Source organism: Lycorma delicatula, chromosome 4 (assembly GCF_047948215.1).
Source record: "Lycorma delicatula isolate Av1 chromosome 4, ASM4794821v1, whole genome shotgun sequence".
In the NCBI taxonomy this organism is placed as follows: domain Eukaryota; kingdom Metazoa; phylum Arthropoda; class Insecta; order Hemiptera; family Fulgoridae; genus Lycorma; species Lycorma delicatula.
Genome location: NC_134458.1, coordinates 115838086 through 115857478, shown reverse-complemented (window position 1 = coordinate 115857478; position 19393 = coordinate 115838086). Strand labels below are relative to the sequence as shown.

The window sequence follows — 19393 nt, the reverse complement described above, 5'->3', positions numbered from 1 at the left end:
CCTTTTAATACAGTAGGCTTACTAAAATCTTATGAACCGCTGTTGGAAAATAAAATTTAAAAAAAATTGTAGCCTACATATAAGATATGTCTTAATTTGTTAAGAAAAACAAATATTTTTGCAATGAGGCAGAGAAATTTTCAACAATAACAAGCATTCTATGTCCAAACTGCCATATCTAATACCGGCTATTATACCTCAAGTTAAAGGAAGACGAAATTTTTTCCATTATATCTTTATCTGGGTCTAGCATATGCCTATTTCACCGAATTTTTAGTGATTAGCCTTACAAATGGAACCTGAATTCCATTAATATAGACAAGCTGTGTACTGAATATTAATCACGTCAAATAAAATTACCTTTTTTGGGGATTCAAGCTTTGAAATATTACAAAAGGTTGTCTTGCATGAATAATGTAATATGAAAATCGTCAGTTTACAGGCAACTTATCCTCTACCTATCTATTGATTTGGAAAAAGTTATCTTTACACTGGTTGTAATATAATTCTTTCTTTCTTTTATTATTAATTATTATATTTTGCTTTTTATAAATTTTCAATCTTTTGAAAAATGTTTAATGTCCTTTCAGTTTCCGAAAGGACATATTTTTATTTTAAACTTAGGCAAATTAACCTAATGAAATTCTAATCTGCTGTCTGGTTTGGTAGTATAGTTTATAAACTTAAACAAAAGTGAATAAAGAAAACAAAAGTTATATATGTGTTCAACTCTAATAATCCTTTATAAAGATATTCACAAATTTTTTTCTAAATCATCACTATTAGAAAATAAAAATTATACAAACTAGTTGACCCGTGCTGCTCCACAGCCCGTTATTACAACAAAGTAATGTTATAAATTTTAAAAATATCAGCCAAAACTCTATTCCATTTACAACACGTCCACCCACAACCACTATTTTTTTTTCTCCTTTACCTAGCACAGATAAAAAGCGTGCTCGAATCCTATTTCCAATCCATCCAGACGTTCTACTAGACGGATCGAGCTGATTTATTTTTATTCTGCTCGGAATAACCAGCAGATATATCAAGCATCAACGGAGCTTCAAAGTGACTTTCCTGTGAGTTATAACATTGGAAATTTCCTCAATTAAGTAATAAAGAATGATTTTTTGAGGAATTCTCAGAGGAAACTCAAGTTTTGGGTTCTATGACGCTTGATGACGATGACATATCTATGGGTCATTCCGAGCAAAATAAAAAAAATCAACCCGTTCCGTCCAGTAGAACGCCAGATGAAATGGAGATATGTTTTCAACCCAATTTTTTAAGGTATAAAATGATCAAAAAGACAGTCATCCTATTTTATGCAAAATTCTGTCAGGTTTTTTCCAATCATCCTTGAAAAAATTAAATCTTGTACCTTTCATAATCCTTTTCCTAATTTTTCATTGGATATCAAGCTGAATATTTTTTAAATTAACTGAATGCTTCCATTAACCACAATATTCTAGAGATGGGTGAGGATTTTCTTTATGGTATAGTAAGCTTTGTTTCAAGTAGTTTTTTATTATGTGAAGAAAAAAGCACTGTTTTGCAACATATATTCCCTGCATCACTATAAAATATGTATAAATTAAACTAGTAGACGAAAACTATTGATTAATGGTGCGCTGCTAAAACTTTGAATTAAATGACCATAATTTAATTCATTAAATTAGGTAATATCCCTAGAGGATATTATTTCCCTAGGTATATTGGTCAGATTTGATGTCATAAATTATAGTCACTTGGCGAAATCATAAAAAATTATCACGATATGCTTTAATAAAAACTGCAGTGTCAGTAATGTAAAATAATGTAAATATATAAATGGTGGAATATTAGCGATAAAGTATTAATTTCGCTTTACTATATTAGTATTTAAAATAAAACTTGAGGTTCTGGGTCTTACAACACTAAGTAACAGTTGAGTGAAGGTATACATATATTAAACAAGCACTTTTTCTTCCTTGAAAGAAATAAAGGAAAAATTGTGATTGCGAAAAATTTCGGTTTTCAGATTTCAACGGAAATATCTATTTTGACCATCCTTAAATCCATTTTGACTAGTTTCGGCGTGACGTCTCTACGTATACATGCATGGACGTACGTACGTACGTATGTATCTCCAACGATTAGCCGAGTTTTTGAGTATCTCCAACTCAAAAACGATTAGCCGTAGGATGTTGAAATTTTGGATTTAGGACTGCTGTAACATCTAGTTGTGCCCTCCCATCCCCCCCCCCCCAGCCAAGCAGGACTGGATCTGCAATCAAGCATCACGCGGTCCTGGGAGGTGCCTCGCCTCTAACCACTCAGGACTCCCGGCGCGCCCGGCTATGCCGTCCAGGCCAGAGCAATCCAAGCGACAGGGAATTAGTCTTCTATGCCTCACCTCAAGTGAGGGAACCCCAAAAGGGATCCCACCACCGTTACTATGGTCTGTCATTGCCGTGACACTAACGAGGACCTCCAGGGGGTCCTCATTGGGGCTATGGTTTTTATGCCTTGCCTCAAGTGGTGAATCCCCAAAGGAACTCACCACCGGAACACGGTCTTTACACCCCCCTCCGAAACAGCCTGCCGAATCCACAGGCTCGTCTCCCGAGACCCTGGGGTCCCCAATCACTCATCGGGTGCGGTTCATCTCAGCAAGCCGCCACCTCCTGATTAGCGCTGCCCGCCCTTCCCCTACCAGTAGTTGCCAATCTGCTTCTCACTCCTCCTCCTTCGACTTCAGGATCCCAGCCGCTAGCTCCTCAACTGCCCGCCACTCATCCGCACCACGCAACATATAATTTACGGTGGTTTCTGGCACTAGCCACACCAGGCATTTTTGCCCACCTGGGGCACACATAAAACGAATGCTCGGGGGTATCTTGTTGCCCACAATAAATGCACTCGAGGAATTCTCGCTTTCCGAACCTATGTAAATAAGCCCCATATCCATCGAGCCCAGAGAGCAGCTAGGAGGTATATAACCCAACTTCATCATGCTTCCTCCGCAGCCAAGGCCCAAGCCTGGGGATAACCGACGGGTTCATGCACCCTTGTGCATGCGTCCCAAAACTCCTGCTAATCCTGTAGCAGAAGGACGGCGGAGTCGCCCTTCCACATTCTCTCATACGTTCATTTCAGTTGTAGTACCCGAAGGTGGATCAGTGGAACATCTCAACCCCGGTAGAGGAAGACACACGCCTTAGGACATTCCGGTCGCCACACCAACCCCCTCCCCATCGTTCATAGCACTGATGGGCTTCAACGGACCCTCTAACTGATTAAACCTGACAGTAATTAGTCAGGCCTCGGTTGAGATGCCACCGATGCAAATGTTTCAGTAGACATTTACATCACTGATTTTTTAACTCAGCCTTCGCCTTCGTTGTAGGCCTCTTCCGGATATCTTGACTGTCCTACATCGTTGCCCTCTGAACTAGCTAACCGAGTTCGCGTAAACACGAACCCCGCGCCTAGTTCTACATTTTAAGTAAACTGCTAGTGACTGTAAATCCCTCAAAACATACGAGTCTATTTGGTAAATATAATGCATACCACCAGCAATGTTAATCGCAAAACAGAATTTAGTCCTAGTTCCCTTAATGTTCTTAACGTGCTCAATTCTAAATCTTCAATGTATTTAATTACGGACTCCGGTCTGGTTTACCAGGGAAAGAAGGACAGACCTCTTACTCCCACTCCGCTCTATCGCAAAGTCCCACGTGGCATTTACTTCACCACAATAAAAATGACCATCGTCAAGAGGGTACTAAACCTCAAGGCTGCATGGATAACCATGCCCTCGGTAGTGCAGTCGCCGTCCCGCCGACAGCTATTCTATTAATTAACGTTCAATATGTTTCTAACAAACCGGGGCGCAATACCAATGTGCCTACCTCCGGCCTATCAACTGTCCAGGTGGTACCATACCCATCCGAAGTACTACTCTACTTATACCCCCTCAGCTGATCTGCTAAGTGTGAGATATTTTAGGAAGCCAGCCACTACTAACCATTCTCTGCGGGACTTCCAATTGACCCGCAGATCCAGAAAGGAATTTACTCTCTCGAGTTCCCTACAACTCTGGTACATTCAGCCTCGTACCGAGGACAAACATAAAGAATATGGTCCTCACTATCCTCACCTCTACAGTCCGGGCAGAGGCCCGAATCAACCAATCCAAACCTAGTCAAAATTGTCTTAAAGGCACCATGTCCTGACAGAAATTGTGTAATGATCCGATTGGAGGAAACTCACCTAATCGCTCGTAAACCGGTTACATCCGAGAATATACCATGCGTATAACGATCTGTAGAAGATTAGTTCCACCTAATTTGCCAAGATTCAAAACCTTGGTCTTCAATCTCATGCATACGCTCTGAAGTAAGAAGGCCTTCCTTCTTGGAAATATAACGCTTGCTACGTTCCGTAGTTACGATATCTCTTAGTTTTGTGCCGGCGATTACAGAAACTGCCTCTCGCGAGACAGTTCTGTAGCCCCCGAGAACCGCTAATAAAAGAAGATACTGGGCTCTTAATAGAACATCACCATAACTCTGAAATCGCATACGATGAGCCCAGACGGGCGCAGCGTACAATATTATGGCCTCACAGACACCTGTGTAAACAATCCGCATGGTACGGAAATTCAACCCCCAATCTGAATGGACTACTCATCGAACACCAAAGAAAGCAACAATGCCTTTCTTTCGACAAACTGAAAGTGCTGCTTGAATTGAAGTCTCTCATCAAGGATTACAGCCAGATATTTCTGAACAGTGACATACCTAATCGGAAACCGCAAATCAAAACTCGTGGATGACGAGTTTCTGCTAAGTGGCCTTTCGAAAACATCTTCGTGGTCTTTTCTGCACTAAAGACCATCTTATGCTGAAGACTCCACGACCTGAGAACTTTGCATGCCTGAGTTGCTCTAAACTCTATCTCGTTCCGCGAGTTTCCCTCGACCAGCAGCAACCCATTATGGGCATAAGCGATGATGCAGCAGCCACTGGCAGCCACTCTTACATAACCTTTTACAGTTGACGAAAGAGGAAGTCTTTTTCTCCTGTGGGCAGTTATCACGCTTGTGGCTTTCCTTGCCATACAACATTCCACCGCTTTGTGGCCAAAGCCCCAACACCTGTAGCATTTGGTCTCGTCCTTCCTCTGTTTAATCCTGCAGGAATGCCAGCCAACTCGCACCCTGTCCTTTTCAGCCAACAACTTGGCATCTTGGTTCGGGAGCATGACCGTCGCCCTCATCGTATCACCAAACGCAGGCCGCAAAGACGAAACTCGGACTGACACCTCAGCGCCCACCTCTCGTCTGATCGCCGTCTCAACCTCTTCGAGAGTAGCACCCAAATCCAGGCCTTTAACGTGAAAAGACACCGTACACACATCTCGAGATCGTTCTCCCACCACGACATCTCCCACATGCGTGCCAGGTCGTCGCACCACATTCTCACGTCTGTTGCAGGAGTCCCGGATCCGGAACTCCATCGAGTTAGCCCGTTCTTTCTTAAGTGACAGGATGTCGTCCGCTAAATCTTCCCCAACGCCACCTTTTACCTGCTTAAGCAGGTCAGCATGCTCACTCCCACTTTACTAAATGTGACCACTGTAGATGCGGGCCCCCGGGGCTCCTTCATATTAACCTCCTTCACATCAATGAGGTGTAGCTGCCATTTCTTACCAGATGAGTCCTCACTCCTCGTCCGGAATTCGAGGATCTTACAAAATCGGTCCCTGGAGCCATCATTCGGCCCTAACTATAATAGCCTGCCGCCGTCAGCTCTCCTGACTTTAGAGAGCGCCTTGATCATATGTCGCGTCAGATCTGCATCCCCGTCTGCCACTACTATAACACAAACAGTCACCATTCTCATCATCAACGTAAAACACCTCAGTGCTCCGGGAGCCTTCAAAACCGTCCCAGAATCCAACCGCTTACCAAAGCCCGGAGCAAGACCCCTGATGGCATTGTCATAGGAACCTTTCGTCCAATGGTTCTAAGGAAGATACGGCATTCATCACTTCCTGCCGCCAGGAAACCCCACTTGATGTCGACCTTGTGGAACACGTCCTTCGCCAATGTGCACCGATGACTTCATCAAGTTCACCCACGTCTTCAGAGCACAGGACACGCTCGACTCCATCCTGATTCACCGCCAGTGTCTGTGTCACCTCGTCTGCACTGCCTTTATCCGTAGTCAACTGTCCTCGAACGGCTCCAATCACTTCTTTGGCCTTGTCCCTAAGTACCGCAGCCAAGCCACGCACCATGTTGGCAGTCACAAATTCATTGTCACAAAGCGCTAACCGGTCCTCAACAACCTTTCGCCGCTGTCCGTGGCCGATCTTCTACCCTCAGCCTCTAGGCACACGGGTCCCCTTTGCTTCTTCACTGGGGGTTGATACTCGCAAGCGGAACACCGGTCGCTCCAGCCGAACCACCCTTTTGATGGCAATTGACTGAACCAAAAGTGTCTAAAAAGTGTATAAAAATCCAAACAAATATGGATTTTGGACTTTTTCTTTAGTGCAGTAATAAGTCCTAATTGAGAGCTTTTCAACGATATATCATAAGTGGTAATTATTTTCATTGGTTCCATAGTTATAGCCAAATTAAATTTTAATTAATGAAATATTTGGATCTTACAAGGGGAAGGCATATCGGTTCGAGTCAGACTTCATCTCCTTTTGTTTTTTTTTTTAACTTTTTTTTAAATTTAAATATATTGCTTTATTAATAATTATTAACCTCTGATTGTAAAAAAAAATTACGATAAATAATAATTCAATAATAAAAAAAAGAAGTCATTAATGAAATAAAACTTTATGTACTTTTAAAAATGTGTATATGTAATTTAATAGGCGTACTAGGAAGTCATGTGGTGTCTACATCAGATGTTTTTTACTATTTTAGTTAAAACCGATTTTAAGAAATGTATGCGCTATTATATTTATCTATGTGCTTACTCAAAGAAAGTTAATTATGTATGGTATATATATATATATATATATATATATATATATATATAATAAAAAAGCGTTTTTCTAGTTTTGGCTACATACTTAGGTAGCTATTTCCTCACTGCTTTGCCTGGACCACGATGACACATCGCCTAAACTCGCCATCCCGTTCTTTATGATATATATGTGTGTTTGTGTTTCTGTATTTGTTGTACTATTATTAGGTTTCGCGAATTTCTCCCCACGTATACTTCATTGCTTAACTCTCCACCACCAACAGCAATATCATTCACCTAATAATGAAACAAGGCTGCTCGAACACGTGATTGCTAGGACATATGTATATGTATATATAAATTTGATTTAAATATATTTTTAGCATTATATATTACTCATTTATACTTATATATTAACCTAAAAAGGCCAGAAATTTTTCGTATAATTGTAATAAACAAGTAAAATTTACAGATGATGTTTTGTTACATTTTAATTAGAATATCAGCTTATAAATCAATAAAACATGATTTTTTTTAATTTCATCAAAATATTTTTAACATATTCAGGAACTACAAGAAATTAAAAGTAAAGAATTGAAGAATAAATAAAAATAATGTAACTACTCGACTTCATTTTTTTTAGATATTTTCGCAGCATAAAAAAATTTTTGGTTTTGTTAAAATTAAAACTTTTTCTTCAAAGTGTTTTTACTTCTATGTACGAAGTAAAGGAAGTATTGTGACCGCGAAAAATTTCGGTTTTCAGATTTCAACGGAAACATCCATTCTGACCATCCTTGAATCCATTTTGTCTAATTTCGGCGTGACGTCTGTACGTACGTACGTATGTGCGTATATATCATAACTCAAAAACGATTAATCGTAGGATGTTGAAATTTTGAATTTAGGACTGTTATAACATCTAGTTGTGCACCTCCCCTTTTGATTGCAATTTACTGGACCAAAAGTGTCAAAATCTCAAAAAGCAAAAAATTTGGATTTTGGACATTTTCATAACAGCAACGGTAAGCCCTCATTGAGAGTTTTTCAACGATAACTTATTTTCATTAGTTCCAGAGTTATAGCCAAATAAAATTTCAATTAGATCTTATAAGGAGAAAGCAAGTCGGTTCGAATCAGACTTTTTTTTCTAAATTTATTTTAATTTAAATATATTGATTTATTGATAATTATTAAACTCTGATTGTAAAAAAATTTACAATAAATAATATTGCAAAAATAACCATTCAAAAAAATATGAAAAAATATCAGAAGTTATTAATGAAGTAAAATTTTATGTACTTTTCATTTAAAAAAAACGTGTGTATATGCAATTTAATAGGCGTACAAGGAAATCATGTAGTGCCCACATCAGATTTAAAAAAAAAATTGAATTTTTAAAATTTTCATCATTTTCCAATTAATTCATTTTTTAAAAAAACATTTTTGGAATTAAATTCTCTATAAATATTGTTAAAAATTTATATATCTTTGTTTTAACTAGAAATTGCTGTTTTCTCAATTCCAGGTGTTATTTTCTTCTTTTTAAATGAAAACAAAGCATTTCCGTACATAATTTTATTTTTTATTTTTTTCATGAACAGTAAATATCCTGAAATTATTACAGTTTCTTTAGGAAAGTGTGTGTGTGTGTGTGTGTGTGTGTGTGTGTGCGCGCGCGCGCGCGCTTGTCGTACTGATTATAATAATATCTAATTTTGATAACATAGTTTTATAACGAAAGAAATAATTATTAAAAATTTGAACCGAGCATTTTAACAGTTAAATTATGTATTTAGTAACCATTAGAATGATTTTTAGCAGACTTCAATGAAAGTAAAAGTTTTCGATTTGACTTATTTAAAAAATGTTTTTTTAAATCTTTATCAAGCATTTAATCTTCACAAATGAGCCGATTTTGATGATTCTTTTTTATTTTATCAATATTTTTTAAAGAAATATTTTTGAAGTTTTTTAAGTAATGTAAAGTTTTTTTAAACGAAATTTAAATTTTTTCCTTAGAAGATTTGAAACTATTTTATTTTTTTGTTTATTTTGTCTTTATTAATATTGTGCTTATTTAACATTTATTTGTGAAAATTTATGAAATTTGGTTAAAAAATGAAGAGCAAAATATTAATAGATATTTTAACATTTCATAGTCTTAGTTCATGCTCTAAATGAAGTTAATAACAGAATAATTTTTTATAAGTTTCTTAATATCCCATTTTTACGCAAACGGCTTTTCTTTCTACAACTATGTCGGTTTTATTTATTTATTTATTTTTTTGTAATCCTACTTATATTTAAAATTAAACTATAATTAAACGTACATAAACATTTTGCGAAAATCTAACTGACAAAAAAAAAATTATGGCTTGGTTTGTTGGTAGCTGTGTTTTTGTAATATGATGCAGTTTCCAAAATTTTAAACTCAAAGACGAAAATCAGTTGTTTGTTTTATTTTTTTAAAGGGTTTTTTTCAATTGTGCTTTCAATTTTTTATAGGTTTGTTTGAACATTTTTTAAAATTACTTTCCATGTATAAATTTTGAAATAACTTTAAATTATGTTGTACTGAGTAAATATCGCTTTTATTATTGTATAGTATTAGTATCTTATTTTGCTTTATCTAAACTATAGATTTTATTTACATAACAATTTTGTATATATGTTTAAACTTGGAACTGACAATAAATCTAGCGATACTAAAGCATGACTTCATGACCCTATTTGTTTCATATCTAAGTAGGCTGTTTATGACATAAATAATGTCGACAATTGTCATTTAGTGCCCTCTTATTACTACATCAGTTTTTATCGTAGTCTAAAATAATTAAAAAAATTTTATCATTAAATTATGAAAAGAATATAAAAATTAATAATATTGATTTATAACGAAAAACTGAAACAAATGGTCCGTTCTCTCTCTCTCTCTCTCTCTCTCTCTCTCTCTCTATATATATATATATATATATATATAATATATATATATATATATATATATATATATATATATATATTATACGCTTATAATTTTGACTATTCATCATGTTAAAGAGCAAAATAAATTATAAAGAAATATGAAGTTTTATTAAAATTGTCATTTACTAATTAAAAATCGGGATTTTCCCAATAAAACCACCCAATTTCATCAGGTGAATAAATTATTTCATTTTCATGAAATGGCATAAACTTTTACATTATTACAGAGTTTGCATATTGGAATTTAAGTGTAAAAAACAATATCTAGCATGTACCCCCCGACGATTTTCCCTGCATCTACTCAATCAGGCAATAAAATTCTTGATGACTTTTTCTTACTTGCTTCTCAATCTGTCCGATGCTAACTTGAATGTTTTCCTTAATTTAATTTAAAAACCTCCTAGGTTTGCGTTTTGCTTTTATAAAACTCATTTCACAAACCCTCAAATAAAAAGGTCTACTGTGTCAAATCACACAACCTGGCTGGTCGATTCTGTCCGCCTTTGCAAGAGAGAACTTTTTCTGTTTTAAATAATACTTTACGTAAAGTGCTTGTTCTCAGTCGGAGAATATTAAATTATGTAGCTGGTCGGTTCTGGCTGCCTTTGATCGAGAGGACTCAGCCTGGATTTTCTCGTACAACAAGACTGTCGGCTGTACGCCAATTAGTCCCATCATGTTGGAATCACAGCTGTTCATTATCAATACCCTTCAAATAAGACCACAAAAACTTTGTAACCATATTGCGGTAAAGATATTCGTTCACTATCATGGTCCTACTAGTATACTGGACTGACTACTAGAGGGATGACTACTACAGAATCATCACGGACCAAGGAGTCAAACGTTTATTGGGACACCGCATGTCGAATCCTGTGAGCATAATGAGAGGGAAAAAGGTACCTTGTAGTAACTTTAACACGAAGATTTCTCGTAGAATTAATAATCCCTAAATGTGGCTATTTATTCGTTAATAAAGCAGCTCCAATGAAAATTCGTCTATCAATCACAAAAGATGAGTTTCTTTCAAAGGCGTCTTCTGCATTTTGCCTCTTTAAAACCCAGTTAACAAACTATCTCTGTTGCAAATGATGAGTTGGTTTCAATTGTATAGTTAATTAAATTTTGTACCCGTACATGTGGAGAGAGATCTTTCACTAGAATTCTGTGAAAGGAGCTACGAGTAATCGCCAGTCGTTATCAAAGACAAATAAATTTTGTTGAACTCGCATAAACACTTTTAAGCACAATGGCAATGTTCTCAACAGATCGACAAGAACAAGAGCGGTCGCGTGTTTTAATGTAATCAGTAGTACCAATTACTTCAAATTTCTAGATTGGCTTCCTAACTGTTGACTCATTAGGTGTATTATAATGAAACTTTCGAATAATTTCAGGTTGATAATAAACATCATTATTATCAGAAAAACATATTTAAGTAGCATCTTTTATAAAGCAGATAATTTACAAATACCAAAGTTATAAGAATTTTTGGTAAAGGTAAACTAGCATATTAGTATCTTCTTTTTCCGTTTTGAAATAATACTTTATATAAACTGCTTGTTTTCAGTCGGAGAATATTAAATTATATAGCTGGTCGGTTCTGGCCGCCTTTGAGCGAGAGGACTCAGCCCGGGATTTTCTCGTATAGCAAGACAACCGTCTTGTCGGCTGTTTGCCAGGTAGCGCCATCATGTTGTAACCACAACTGTTCAATACCCATATCGTTCAAATAAGTCCACAGAAATGTAATTACTCTAAATTATTTAATATGAATAAGTATGTTACTGATCCATAAATTATATATTCCCGTAGCGCAATTTATTTTGAGAAATTAGGAAAATCATAATTATTTTGTAAATTAATTTATAAATAAAATAAAGTTATTATTTTTTTTATGATTTGGAAAAGAATTAACGAATTTTTTTTTAGAAGTTTATTTGAAAAGAAAAAAGAAATAAATAAATAGAAAGAAAATAACAGAAATTGAATGTTTATTTTATTTATTTTCAAATACAGAATGAAATAAATATTAGATAAATTTTTAATTCGTTAATTATTTCTTTATTTCCGGTTTGTATTCTTAAAGTAAGTCGAGTGCAATAATGATTATTATATACAGAAAAATAAACAGTACACAATTTAAGTGAATGATGGTGTTTATTTTTTTCTCTTGTTCGGTTTTCGGTTTATAATAAAGATAATAATGGTCGGGGGCATCAGGAAGATTATGAAGGTAACATCCACAATGATGCTGATGATTATAATCATCATTATCATCAAGACCATTTCGGTAATAGTTAAAAAAAACAGTCCACCGAACGGAACGAAAACGCAGACATTAGTAGTAATCTGCACAGATCTAAACAAACATTGATGATGGAATCGAGCTGAACTAAATATCCGTTTGTATGTTTCCGGTTTGTAAATATTGCAAATAAAATTTCTTTCTCTTTCGCGCTCAAACCGAACTCTCTACCAATATATCTCTATTTATTTAATTTCTCTTTAGTTGATTCGATAACACTTTGTTTCATAATTTTACAGGTTTTTCAATTCGTTTCCTGTACTTTCTTACTGCTTTTCCGTTATTTAACTGAATTTAATAAATCTGATTCGTTGTTTATATATATGCCTTCGAGTATTTAAATTTAACTTTTGTTGATATTAACTTTCATAAAATGATTCAGATGTGGCAATATAAGATTTTAAACAGGAATCATCATTAGCTCTTTTCTCCTACTAAGGAACCTTAACTTCCCCGGCTGTTGTAAGAACGTATATAATCGAAAGAAAATACTGTTTAAAGGCAAAAATCTACATTTTTCTTCCTCAGAATTTTTGTATTTATTAACATTGCTATTCATGCTTTTGTCCATATTTAAATTCTAGTTAGAAATGTGTGTTTACGTATATTCTTAGTTTTATTTATCAAAAACAAGTTTAATTAACCTACGTCTTGTTAATCAGTGTACTATATTGTGAATTAGTAACAGTAATTTAATTAATTCTTATTTTAAAAAAAATCAAATAAGATACTGAAGGGTTATAAGGTAATAAAGGTTGGAATTAATTTACTACATAGGAGTATTTACTACTGTATATACATACATACATATATACGCGTATATGTATTTATATATAGTAATTATTATTATTATTTGTATAATATTTATTTTTATATTATATATATATATATATATATATATATATATATATATATATAAATATTTATTTATTTATTGTAAACTGTTTTTCAGCAGCTGATTTTCGAAGTCGAAGGTTCTGAGGTTCAAATCCTAGTAAAATTTGGTGGCTTTCAAACACATTTGAATACTAGACAGTAGATAACGGTGTACTCTGGTGTTGTTTTTTTTTTGTATCCCCTACTCCCCGGGCCGGACATACAATTATGTAAAGCTCGGCCCAGGAGATTGTCCTCTTGGTGGTTGGAATTCAATTAACCATACGTCTCTGGAATGGTCGATCTGAGTCTGTACAAGATTACATGTCATGTACATGTCACATACATATCATTTTCTCAGTGAGTCATATGGGGTTGCTTATTGTTCACTAGATGAACAGATGCAACGTACGTATTAGGAAAAAGAACTATTTATTTTATTATATATTTACAGTTTGTTTTATATTTTGATTATTCTTTGGTTTGTTTCAGATTTAATTTAAAGCAAGATCTTTTGCATTGAAAGGTAAGTGAAACAATAAAAAAATTAATTAAGAAAATAACAGCAATTATTATTTAATATGACAATATGTTAGCAGTTATTAATTCTGTTACTTACTACGCCGATTAATAATAGAAGATTAAATTTTCTTTTTATAAAGGAAAATATATATGCTTATTTATATTAAAAAACTAGTAAATTTTTTGGTACTTTCTGCTATTTTAATAGAATTAAAAATTAACCTTTTAACAATAATAAAGAGTTGAATATTACTCTAAACGCCCTTAAAATTACATTTTAGTTAATTACGTTGTATATCTAAAGAAAAATCATAAAAATTATTCTACGCATTAAGTTCAGTAGAAATTGATATAATTGACTCAGGTAGTTCATTAATTTTATTTATCGTTTTAATTTATATACCGCGTTTCGAAAGCCATCCTTCCATTTTTAAAATGATAAAAACTATTTTTTTTTTCGAAAAACTGATTGCCCCATATTGCTGATTATGGGAAGACAGGAATTTTCTATTTTTTCTTTTGGTAATTATTTAATCTATTTTTTGGTTCCTGAGAATGATTTTGGTATGGATTAAATTTTTTGAAAATTCAGATTCAAATGGTGAATTTTTTCACTTTTTATTTTTGTGTTTCTATTTCCATCAGAAGTGAGTTATCCAGACAGGAAGTTCATTTTTAAAATAAAACATACATATTTTGACCGCGGATTTGGATTATACGTTAGAAAATAAGTTTTGTTTTAAAAAGTTTTTATCAAAGTCAGATTTTAGAGGTTATTTTTGAGCTCTAAATAACCTTTGAAGTTTCCCTCGTTCCAAGACATTAAGAAAGTTATTTCAACTTTAAAAAATGAATTTTTAGGAGAACAGCAATGATATGTTACTTTAAACTGAAATCGTTCTTTCGAATAGCAATATTTTCAACTTCCTGTTCCTACCAGAAATGGGATGCCGAGACCTGAAGTTCATTTTCAAAACGAATCCTTCAGAAATAATGAAAGTTTGCATCTTCTGTTCATTTTTTTTTATGACACTGACTGCCAGAAAACAGGAAAGCAAAGTTTGAAATAGAAAACAGTTAAATGAAACAAAAATTCTTTATTTTGTTAGAGAATCTTAAATCTCTTACACGTTAAAATCACATTTTAAGTTAAATGGAAAGCAGCATAGAAATCGAGAAACTAATTTATTAAAATACAATTGTCTTTTTTAATTTTTACCGTAGAATCTACTTCCAGTCTGGAAAACACACTTGCAGTAAATATTGCTGTTCGAATGAACGTATTCAGATTAATGTTAAACATCATTGTTATTCTAAAAATTCGTTGTTCGAAGTTGAAAGAACTTTCAGAGTGACGTGGCAAGAGGTCAACTTCAAAGGTACCTTTGAAGTACTTTTCTGTTCAGCTTCCATGAATGCCTTACAGGCACATTAGTGACATGTGATCCAGACACCCTCTCGTCTGTAATGTACAGTCTGTTATCTCACAAATGACTCAGCGTAACACAACTGTGAGTTCCTGCTTGATCCCCGGTAATACTGGAATTTCAGACAAAGAGTGTTGATAATGCGGCAAAAAAGTTTCCAGCCTTCTTTCACTAATCCTGTTGTTTCTGATGATCTTGTCTGTTTTCTGAGAATAATGATCCGTGACGAGTGGCAAAGTGAATGTAATACTACCATCAATAATAAACTTCATTCTGTTAAGAATACTGTATCACCGTGGAGCTCCTCATGCAGGAATAACCGTTGAGAGGAGATTATAATTTGCCCGTTTGAGAATAGGGCACACTAGGCTCACTCATAAATATCTCATGACTCGACCGATGCATCAGTTTGCTTTCGGTGCGGCTGCCAACTAACTGAACACCACATCCTGGTGGATCGTGTCTGTTATACCGTATTGCGTCGGAAGTTTAAACTAAGACCTAACTTCCGAAATATCTTAGGAAACAATGAGACGGCGTTATTTAATGGTTTACGATTTCTTAAGGCCGTCCATTTATATATACTTCTTTCTGTTTTCTGAAGTATGTTTCAGCTATTTATGTTATTTGGTGTATGACAGATAGTAAATTTATTGTTTTAATTTAGATTATTAGTGTAATATTTCATTATGATTTATTTCGTTTATACTATACGTTACAGGCTTTTTCCATTTATGCTGTGTTTTTTTATTACTGGGTTTTAGTTTTTAATTGTTCATTTGTAATATTTATTAATTTAATATATAAATGTCGTGTCCGGGCCCTGATAACGACACTTCGTTTTGCGTCAAGGAAAAAAAAACATCGGGTTTCCTAATCGCGTGTGACAGTTTGTCTACCTTCCGGTAAAGTTCATAGTTTTTCCTAGTTTTCAACTACCTTTTGCTTATCTGCTTCTAAGTATTTTCCTTTCTACGTTTTCAAGTTTGTTTATTTCTTCTGTTTCTCCCTGTTTTAAGGTTTTGCATTTGGTTGATAAATTTGATTTATTTACTTTATTATTAGGTTAAACCAGCATATAAATACTTTTAATTAAAACTATAGTATTACAGTAAATTATAATTACTGAATAGTATAATAATTATTAGAAAAGCATAATTAAAACTAAAATAATATAAAAGTTATATACAATTACATTATTAACATTACTCGATAATTAATTATATTATTTATAACTATGGTTATTTGTCTTGAAAAAAATATGTATTGTTTCGTATCAGTTACACTACATTTATAAGTAGCTTAATTAACCTCTTAAAATAATACAAAACATGAAATATTTTAGGTCATATTAACAACATTACAATTAACCATATTGTATTTATTACTGCATTAAGTTGTTTTGTTGATTAATATGAAACCAATATTATTTCTCCGTATTCAATAACAAGGTTTTTAAATAATATATGTATACATTGTGAGCACTATATTAACAAATTAACGATTATAATATAACTCTCACTAGTGTGACATACCATACATTAATGTTTAATATATTTTATATTATTATTAAAATATGGTGTTCAACGTAGTACAAATTATTACTTTCTTTTATTTATATATATATATTTAAAACAATCTGGAGATAAAATTCAATTTTCCTTGCAAAAAGGTTTTTAGATTTTTTTAACAATCTGCAAAAGGTGGAAGATTTTGATTTTGAAAGTGGTAGTAATTAGCCCATATTCCATTGTTTAGTTTGATTTGCATTGAAATTAGTATGAATTAAGTATATAAAATAACAGCGAAATTTTTTTGCTTAAATATTATTAGAAGAAGAATAATAAGGTTGTTGTCGTGCACGAAAATTCCATACAAGTTCTCCTAATTCTCCACTACCAACACGTTAGCAAAAGTAAATAAATCTATTATTCAGTTAAGTACAAAATAATAAAGTATTTAGATCCCGTCAGGAGTGGATTTTGTATTACTCCAAGTATAAAAAAATGGAAATTATCCCAGCATTTTCCTGGATAAGTTAAGGGAAATCGTGGTGAAACCTTGAAGAGCAGTATCACAAAACACATCTATTCTTTATTAATTAAAAAATAAATGTGATTAAAACCTATATTAATTATTTAAAATATTAACAAATGAAATAATGTTTAAGTAAATGCAGTAAGATACTAAACATAAAAAAAATAACTACAAAATAAATAACAATTCAGAGAGCATTAATAAAAAAAAATTAACATATATTTATGTACATGTTGAACGGGATGTATAAAATTCAGAATTAAAAAAAATGTAATTACTATTATTTAGAAATTCATTAAAAGAGTAATATTTTATCTGTAAAAAAAGTTTTGGGAAGATTTTTTTTAATTTAATATTTTGATATTTATTTACTGTCAACTGAAAATTACATATACAATTTTATTCAACATATTTATCATAGACGCAGCTAGCAAAAGAAGCCTTGAGCGCTAGCCGCGACTGCATATCATAATAACAGGATAACTTTTATAAGAGCTAATTAAAAATACAAAATTTAACTAAATGAAAATACACGATACATAAAAACAAAAAAAAGAACAAAAAATTTTAATTGAAAAGTTAAGTTAAATAAAATAACCTTAAAAGGAAAAAAATACATACAACCAGAACGTAAAATTATTTAAATTGATATTGAAATCAAATAAAATAAAATGCGATAAATTCATGATCTAAAGAATGAGAGAAAAATAATTTCATAATGAAGAAATAAAAACTAATACATTATAACATAACATATGAAAAGACAAGAAATATTCATAAGATAAGACAACTGATACTTTTATGAATTTATACATCCTTAGCATTCACTTAAACAACCACAGTTTTATATATGTAGATTTTTTAATGTTAAGTAGCATATTAATTTATTTTGGTGTATGCTATTCATTATATGTTAAATTTTTTTTATAGTGTGGATTATTTTTATATTTCAATTTGTAAAAAAACAAATTGGCTAATCTCTTTTTCTTTTATATTCTTTAATTTCTTTTTTATACTGAATTTAACAATTTAACTCTACCAAGAAACTGGATTAATAAAATTTAAATAAAGTTTGGAACAGAATTTTTAATGGAAATTTATTATGAAAAAATAATCTCAAAAGTAGTTTATGGAAGCAATGTTTCCAAGGATAATGAATCAACAAAAACACCATGGCATATATTGTGTTCACCCATTCATCTATTCTTTGATTAGATTAAAATCTATTGTTTTGATGTTAAAGACTGGAGACTGTTAGAAAATATACTGGAGTAATACGAAAATTGACGTTTGCAAACAGTTAATTTTTAAAAGAATGTGGTATAAGTGTTTCTTACTGCTGAACGAGTATTGTACGCTGTATTTTTAAAATCAAAATCATTTATGTATTTTTTTATGTGTAGTATTATTTTCTTGACATATATTTGCCTCAATGTAGATAATTTAAATTCTTCAAATAAGTGTGAACCGGGATATAACTTGGCCTACCAAGAGGTTCTCTATTAAATTAAATTTTCCTAGAGATTAAATATTTTATTAAGATGGATATCATATATTTCTTCCCGTACCTCGATTCCATATCGAAAAAATGAATGAGCATATGCAAAACATATAGTTTAATTCCTATTATTACAAGATTTTTAATTTTGTTTATTTTGTAAAAAATATGAATAAGGTATTTTAATTTTAGTCTTGATTAAATACTGTACTTGGATATTCCATTTCATATGATCGTCTAATATTATTCAGAAATATTTTATTGGCAGATATTTTATTGAATAAATCATATTATACTGTAATTTAATTTCATAATGTATCATAAAAAAAATAAAACTATAAAAAACAACCAAAATATTTATCTATATTTACGGTATTTGAATAGAAATTTATAAATTTAAAAAAGAATACACTTTTATAACCTGAAGCGGAACCAAATTATATAATAAAAGTTTTGTAAAATTACTTTAATAAAACTTTCAATAAAAACGTTTTCAATAAATTACTTTTATTGAAAAGTTTTAAATTGTTAGCGACCACATTCAATGACTGCTGCTGAGGTTTCCACACTCGTTTCATCTGATAATACAACTGCTTTTTTTAAAAATTAATCAGATACATATTTAAAATTAGTCAAACACAAATTTGATGTGAAAAATGTATTGGATTTGAAATGTATAATTATAGTTGTGTGTTTTTATAATTCATAATGTTCAATTGTGCTAATGAGTGACTATTTGTTGTGTGTACTCGTATACATATGAATA

General features: G+C 32.5%; 1 protein-coding gene and 1 long non-coding RNA gene across 2 annotated transcripts in view; one reads left to right on the top strand and one right to left on the bottom strand.

Moving 5' to 3' along the window:
- The window catches only part of Tob (Transducer of ERBB2), a 275091-nt gene that overhangs the window by 101713 nt on the left and 153985 nt on the right, over window positions 1–19393 (top strand). The window contains exon 2 of the mRNA XM_075363995.1: window positions 13636–13669. The gene's annotated coding sequence lies outside the window, so the exon portion shown is untranslated. The remainder of the gene's footprint in view (window positions 1–13635; window positions 13670–19393) is intronic.
- Window positions 1–19393, bottom strand: part of LOC142323788 (uncharacterized) — a 130995-nt gene that overhangs the window by 77684 nt on the left and 33918 nt on the right. The window lies entirely within an intron of this gene.